The sequence below is a fragment of the Nanorana parkeri genome, unplaced genomic scaffold (assembly GCF_000935625.1).
Source record: "Nanorana parkeri isolate BGI_ZX_2015 unplaced genomic scaffold, ASM93562v1 scaffold2130, whole genome shotgun sequence".
Taxonomy (NCBI): Eukaryota; Metazoa; Chordata; class Amphibia; order Anura; family Dicroglossidae; genus Nanorana; species Nanorana parkeri.
Window position 1 is genome coordinate 177,697 of NW_017308398.1, and position 7,477 is coordinate 185,173.

Genomic DNA, 7,477 nt, shown 5'->3' on the forward strand with positions numbered 1-7,477 from the left:
AGACCCTTTTCCCTCCACATCATTCAGATCCCCTAAATATTCAGGTCCCAAATCAGCTCTCCCCTCTAGCATTCAGACGCCAGGTCAGATCCGCCAGCATTCAATCCTCAGGTTGGCTGGTCCCGGCATTCAGATCCCAGATCAGCTCCCCAGACATTCAGATCCCAGGACAATCGTACAGAAATCAGGACGGCTGGGGGGAGGGTATGGTTACTGTATTCTGGGTTGGTCCTATTCAGTTATATAGTGACATCTGTTCTTTTGGATCTCTAAGAGTAAACTTTTATCTCTGCCTGTGTCCCCGCTGGGGGGATTCAATTTTTGCTGTAGGAAGTGCTAGGAGACCCAAAATTTGAAGCGGAGACATCAGAACAGGAAATTGGGGACGTCTTCTGTCGGGGACACCTGTTCCGATGACAACTGCCTAAGATGAAACGTCCCCTCACATTGGAGAGATTTTCCCTCCCTTGCCATTGTGTCTCCAGAACAGGAAGTAGAGAGGAATCTCCCAAAACAGCACAATCATATGCTGCGGTGCATTGGGATGTCATTCACAATGAATGGCACCCCAACGCATCTCACATATAGAGGGTGCACAGGCCGTGCGTTGTGGCAATGTTTGTTTTTGGTTGTAAAACCTCCTTTAGGTTGTAATATGTATATCCCCCCCCCCCCATATGTAATATAAGGGCCCATGCAAGCCCTCCATTTCATGTGAATGCCATCAGTCCGGCCCTCACCCTACATAACAGACCTAAAGCGGATTGTACATTCCGATTGCATCGTTTGTGGTCAGCTATCAACCATCTACAGGCGTGCATGCGTCGGGACCTGAGGCCGCTGCGAGCCACACCACGCACAACCGGCAGCGACTTGCAGACCCATGCGATCTCCTGTAGGCATGGCTGGGGTCCCTCCAGGGCGTAGTGATCTTTTGGGGCAGCCTGTGATATTTGACTGATTGGCCACAGGGACACACCAATGTGAAAAGTAGGGGGGGGGGGGGGGCTGGCAGGGTGTGAGTTACAAATGATGAGATTGCGGGGCGGAACGTCAAGGAATGGGTGAATTTTGGGCACGCTCTATAAATAGATCTTCTGTCATTCGCACTGTGTTTGTCTTGGTGAGGACGCGGAATTGGCATGATTAAAAATAACCAGTGTCGCAGAAGTTCCCTTTTAAGGTATTGCAGATCTCTCGTTTTCACCGCTCCATCCAAAACTAAAGAATAAAAACTGGTTTTACAAATCTCTCCTCTTCCTGTGTGGTCACACTCCGTACACCGGTGACACCACATTCTCAGCCCGCATATGGCACTGCTCTGGCTCCTGACACACGCCTGAACTCTGTGGCTGCATTAGCAGAGAAGGGTTTGGCAGGGGACTCACTTGAGACCCCCTCTGTCGGGAGAGTTGACCACCGCTAGCCTTAGATTTGAGTGGCGTTGTGCTTCAGTTCTGACAGATGTGGTACCTGACCAACCAGGAAACTTATTATAAGGCCGGTACTTCTCCATAGGAAAAGTGGCAGCGTTACTGAGTGACTCCCTCCTGATCTCCATGTTCTCTGCTTGCCCAAAGGTTTCCTCCATGGTGGGCATTGGATGCCAGTCAGACCAAGAACATTCACAGGCACATGATACCCTCCCCAAATATAGAGGAGGGAAAGGGACATGTCATCCCCATACCATCCTCAGGGCAAACAATGTTACCCCAGCCGCCCTCCAGTTCCTTCAGACAGCTGGCTGAGGGTGATGAGAAGAGAATGTTCTTAGTCTGGTCACCGATAGGACAACATAGGAGGAGAGATCTGGCCGTCCTCATCCTCACCACCAGGATCCGCTGCCACCTCCTTCCCGACTCAGCAGGGATGTCAAGCAGCGATATTTCTGTACGGATACCCATAATCCTCCGAACAGACGCAACATCCTTCACACACCATGGAAACTGCTAATGTATGGGAAATGTGGTACCCAATATAAGAACACTGCAACGTATGGAACCTTTCCTCATACAGATATACCGTAGTCACATCGCTCCATCAGTAGGAGGATTAGCCTGCCAAGAGAACCTGTCTCATTCATTCAGGGTAAGGAAAAATTCTCAGGTTTACTCAACCTGATGATCTCAAGAATTACCAGGACAGATCTATTTCCCAGCACATACAATAATATCATTATTCTCTTTGCATCACAGAAAAGCAAAGTGAATGTGACCTTTTCCTTCCTTCTGGGACGCAGTTCCAGATATAGGCGGACAATGGTCATGTGGGGCAGGAATGAAGGTCACCAATTCTGTGTAAACTTGGACACAAGGCATGGAGCTTACACAGAGGTAAGTCTCATGGATCCGATGGAGGAACAGAGCAGCTGAGCATGAGTAGAGGGAGTACCCTACCAAGAGAACCTGGCCTCATCCATTCAAGGCAAGGATACATTCTCAGGTTTACTCAACCTCAATGTCCCCATCCTCAAGAATTACCAGGACAGATCTATAACCCAACACATACAATAATATCATTATTCTCTTTTCTTCAAAGAAATGTGACCTTTTCCCTTCCTTCCGGGACGCAGTTCCAGGCATAGGCGGACAATGGTCATGTGGGGCAGGGATGAAGGTCACCAATTCTGTGTAAGCTCGGACACAGGACATGGAGCATACACAGATATTAGACTCATGGCTTTGACAGAGAAAAGGTGCAGGTGACCATCAGTAAAGGATTAGGCATAGGTGAGCAATCACCACGTGGGGCAAGGATGAAAGTCACCAATTCTATGTAAGCTTAGACACAGGGCTTGGAGCTTACATGGAGATAAGTCTCATGGTTTCGATGGAGGAACACAGCAGGTGACCATCAGTAGGGGGTAGTCATAGGTGAGCAATCACCACTTGGAGCAGGGGTGAAGGTCACCAATTCTGTGTAAGCTCAGACACAGGACATGGAGCTTACACAGAGATTAGACTCATGAAACTGATGGGGGAACACAGTAGGTGACCATGAGTAGGAGTATTAACCCATCAGGAGAACTGATCTCTGTCCTCTCAGGGCCAAGGACACATTTACTCAATTTGATGTCCCCAATACCATGAACCGTCCCCACCCTAGAATTATCAGGACAGATCTATTTTCCATCACGTACAGTAATATCACTGTTCCATTTTCTAGGCATAGGTGAGCAATCACCATGTGGGGCAGCGATGAAGCTCACCAATTCCGTGTGAGCTCGGACACAGGACATGGAGCTTACACAGATATTAGACTCATGGCTTTGATGGAGGAAAGGTGCAGGTGACCATCAGTACCCTACCAAGAGAACCTCTCTCTGTCCTCTCAGGGCAAAGGACGATTTTACTCAATTCGCTGGGCCCATGACCCGTCCCCACCCTAGAATTATCAGGACAGATCTATTTTCCAACACATACAGTAATACCAGAGGAGCAAAGAGGCCGCTCTAACAGAGACGTCCCAACAACTGGAAATTCACGCCAAAGAGCCATTCAACTGCCGCCATCATCACCCCATGGGGGCTTCAAATGTCCCAATCCACCTACAACCCCCAATCATCAGTAATCATCAATATTCTCTGCATGATATACATCAGAAGAAATCTGCCGATCGGGACTTTTTTCTTCTTGTATAACTGCCGGCATTGAACCGAAAACCAGCGGAATTTTCTAGGGGGGCGGTCCGGGACTGCGTGGGATAACTGAGCGCCGGGTACATTACAAGGACGGAGGGGAAAGTGGGGAGGCAGGAAGGAAAGGGCCGGGCCGTGACATACAGAGAACACGGCTAGTAATTGGTCGGAGTTTGATCTATGAAGCAGACCCCGTCTGATATATTCCAGACCCCCATTCTTGGACTCCAGCCATGGCGGCTACCTCACCGCCAAGCACGACCGCGGCCCTGAGCAACACCCGTCAGAGGAACTTTCATAAAACACCCGACCTATGAACATCTTAGGGACCACCCAATGCACCGCGTCTTCTGCGCTCATTGATCGCCTTCAAAAACCTTCATAGGAATTAAAAATTCATTAATAGTTCATTTAATCCATTAATAGGAATTAAAAGCCGCCCGGGGCGGCAACCACATCCGGCGCTGGGGAGCCCATCTGTGCTAGTTCCTGTGGTGGGGTACAAGGGCCGTTGGGCGAGGATACCATGGTGGGGCAGACACGCTCCCTTTACCCTGTTTGGGGTACAAGGGCCATTGGGCGAGGATACCAGGTTGGGGCAGACACGCTCCCTGTACCCTTTGGTGGGAGAACCGAGAAAATGCTTTCTCCTGCCTGCAGCAGACTGATCACTGGGGGAAAGGAGACTGAGGATCTGCTTCCTCCTGCCTGCAGCAGACTGATCACTGGGGGGAGGGGAGACTGAGGAAATGCTTCCACCTGTCTGCAACAGCCTGATCACTGGGGGAGGGGAAACTGAGGAAATGCTTCCTCCTGCCTGCAGCAGACTGATGACATCATCTCAGCCTAGACAGAGTCACTGGATGGAGCTGAAGGACGACTTTTTAATAAGAGGTGGAGCTTTCCTGATACTGTGACATGTTGGGGATTTATGTAAGGTAATGACAGGTCCTCTAAGCGTTCAGTTTCCTGTAATACGATGGCGCCTTCATACCACGAATTACATTTTTTTTCCCCCACCAGCATATAACTCAGGAAAATTACCAGTACAAAAGGCGGTAATATAACCCCCGGCGGCCACGGTGAGGTAATTAGACGGTGCGCAGAACATTTCATATGGATTTAATAACAGTATTTCATGTTTAACAATACGGATTCCTCAACATGGAGTCCTCCGGCTTCCTCCTCGCTCCGTCTGACTACGCACAATACAACGACTCCGTATACGGTGGATGAGGTCATATCCACGTCTATGGATCCCCCCCGATTATTCTTCCGATGAAATCAATGGAAACGCAGCAAAACGCATGTCAGCGTCTCAATGCACTTTGTATTGGTCGCACAAAACAAGATTCTCCTCATTAGGCCCCCTGCAGGTTTAACAAGAGAAAACACTCAATTCCCCCCATCCCCGCTGCAGCGTAATGCCCTGCTGATACCGCTGTCAGAACACCTGAACAGTCACGGCATCTGATTGGCTGCGGTCAATCTTCTCGGACAACAAGTTTCTACCCATTGAGAAAAAAAAATGTTGAGCTGGGTGGTACCGGTGTTCTGTCAAGGTGGCCAACTCGTCGAGATCCCCAACTCGTGAGGTCACGTCCGTGGTAGATTTCGACGAGATGGCGCCAGCCGTTTTTGCAATCCTCATAGACTTCTGCACTTGCCTTAGGTGCGCCTGTGAAACTGTCATCGGGTTCTCCAACTCCCGCCGGTGCTGGTGACGTTGGCGCACTGCCGCGGATTGTAGAGCTTGATGCTTCTCTTGGGCGGCTGCGTAGGCGCACTGCCGGGAGTTGGAAGTCTCGACGGGTTGGAGAACTAGATAGAACACCGGCAAGGCTACCCGTGAATCGAATGTCGGCCGAAGCAGCTAACATTCGAGCCGCCTACGGCTAGCTAAAAGGTAAAGTCCACTTAATGGTAAAATCCACTCTATGTGTATTTATTATTTGTTTGCATTGGAGGCGGGAAAGCGTTGCAACCAGAAGCAGTGGATGACAGGAGCAATGCTCTGACTCCTGCAGACTCTTCCTCCCATCGAGGTCCGCGCAATGCTATGGACAGTCACATGGACGGGAGGCTGTGTGGGTAGAACCATGTCGCATTAAAAAAAGGAGCAGCACCCCACGATTCAGGTAATTGGAGAGCGGGAGGGGGGGTGACCATCTATCACCCCCAAATATGAGCGATATACTAGGCATAAGGCCCAGAGGGCTAACGACCCACATTACCCCCTCTGACATCACAGGTATGTCAGGTCTGGTACCTATACGAAGCCAATTGGATAACACACATGCGAACCTCTGATAATCTGTGACCTCGGGAACGACGGACTCCACAAACCTCCCGACACCTTTTTCTGCTTTATTAAAATTGATGTCAAACCAATCGCTAAAATCTCATCTAATCTTTAACTTGATATTTCAAAATCTGCAGCTTTCTCTGAATTAATCCCCCGTGATCCTACTATGGCAGTCCTTAATCAGGCACTTCCTGTTAAACGGTGACAACGCTCTGTTGCTGATCCGAATTGTACTCCGGTGTTGTTACCCTATCACTTGGGTTTCCAGTAGAGGCGACAAGTAGCCATTTCTACGCACATTACGCAGACACGGTTCACTGTTGTCACCATCAGGAAACCCGCCCTGAGAAATGTCTTTGAGCCATCGCTGGAGGGCACGTAGAGAGGAAGCAGAGAGGCTGCAGGAGATCAGCAGCACCGAGATGGGACAAAGGAGGAAACAAGGAGAGGAAAAAAAAATGGAGAAAAAAATAGGAGAAAAAAAAAGGATGGAAAAATTAGGGGGAAAATAACGAAAAAGAGATAAGAAAGCCAGGCAGAAAACAAAGATGAAACAAAATAAGAAAAAAGCAATAAAAAAATGGAGGCAAAAAAGGAGAAAGAAATGAGGAGAAAAGCAGAAAAAAAGTAAATAGAAAATGAGGGGGGAAAAAAGGAGAAAGAAATGAGGAAAATAGATGGTGAAAAAATGAGAAAAGCAGAAAAAAGGAAAAGGTGAAAAATAAGGAAAAAAACAATAAAAAGGAGAAAAAACATTAGATAAAAAAGGAGAAAGAAATTAGGAAAATAGCAGAAAAAAAAAAGAAAATGGTGAAAAAAAAGAAGAGGGGGAAAAAGCAATAAAAAATAAGGGAAAAAAGGAGAAAGAAAATAGATTAAAAAAAGGAGAAAAAATTGATAAAAAAGGAGAAAAATTAGGGAAAAAAGGAGAAAGAAATGAGGAAAAAGGATTTTTTTTTAAATGGAGGAAAAAATGATAAAAAATAGGGAAAAAGGAGAAAGAAATGAGGGGGGGGAAAGAAAAATTATGGGGAAAAAAATAGCAGAAAAAAGGGAGGGGACAAAGAGAAATAAGGTGAAATGAATATTTCTGTTTCTGACACCCTCCGGGGTTTACGCCTACGTTTATTAATAAACCTCGCCGCCTCGCCTGAGTCATTATTATGTATAAGCAAGGCAGACGGTTTACAGTATAAACCGATTACACAAGCGGGTCCTCCAGCCCCCCCACCCCCGGCAAGCCGCTCAGGGTCCCGGCAGGCGAGGGGTTAACCAATCCGGCTTAGGCAGCAAATCTGCAGAAATTGCCTTTTCTCTTTTTGCAGCGAGTAATCAGCGGGCGATTATGGACGCACGGTATTTTGGGCAAGACGCAGACTGCGGCTCTTCCCGATCTCAGCAGATGCGGGGAGGGTTGCGCAATAGTCACGTTGAGCTGCTGGTCATGCGGCCTTCGAAACGCATGACTCGCGATACAGCTGTTCAGGTCGCTGTCTGTGGACGCTGTCTGAAGATAAACACAGCACATGATGTCA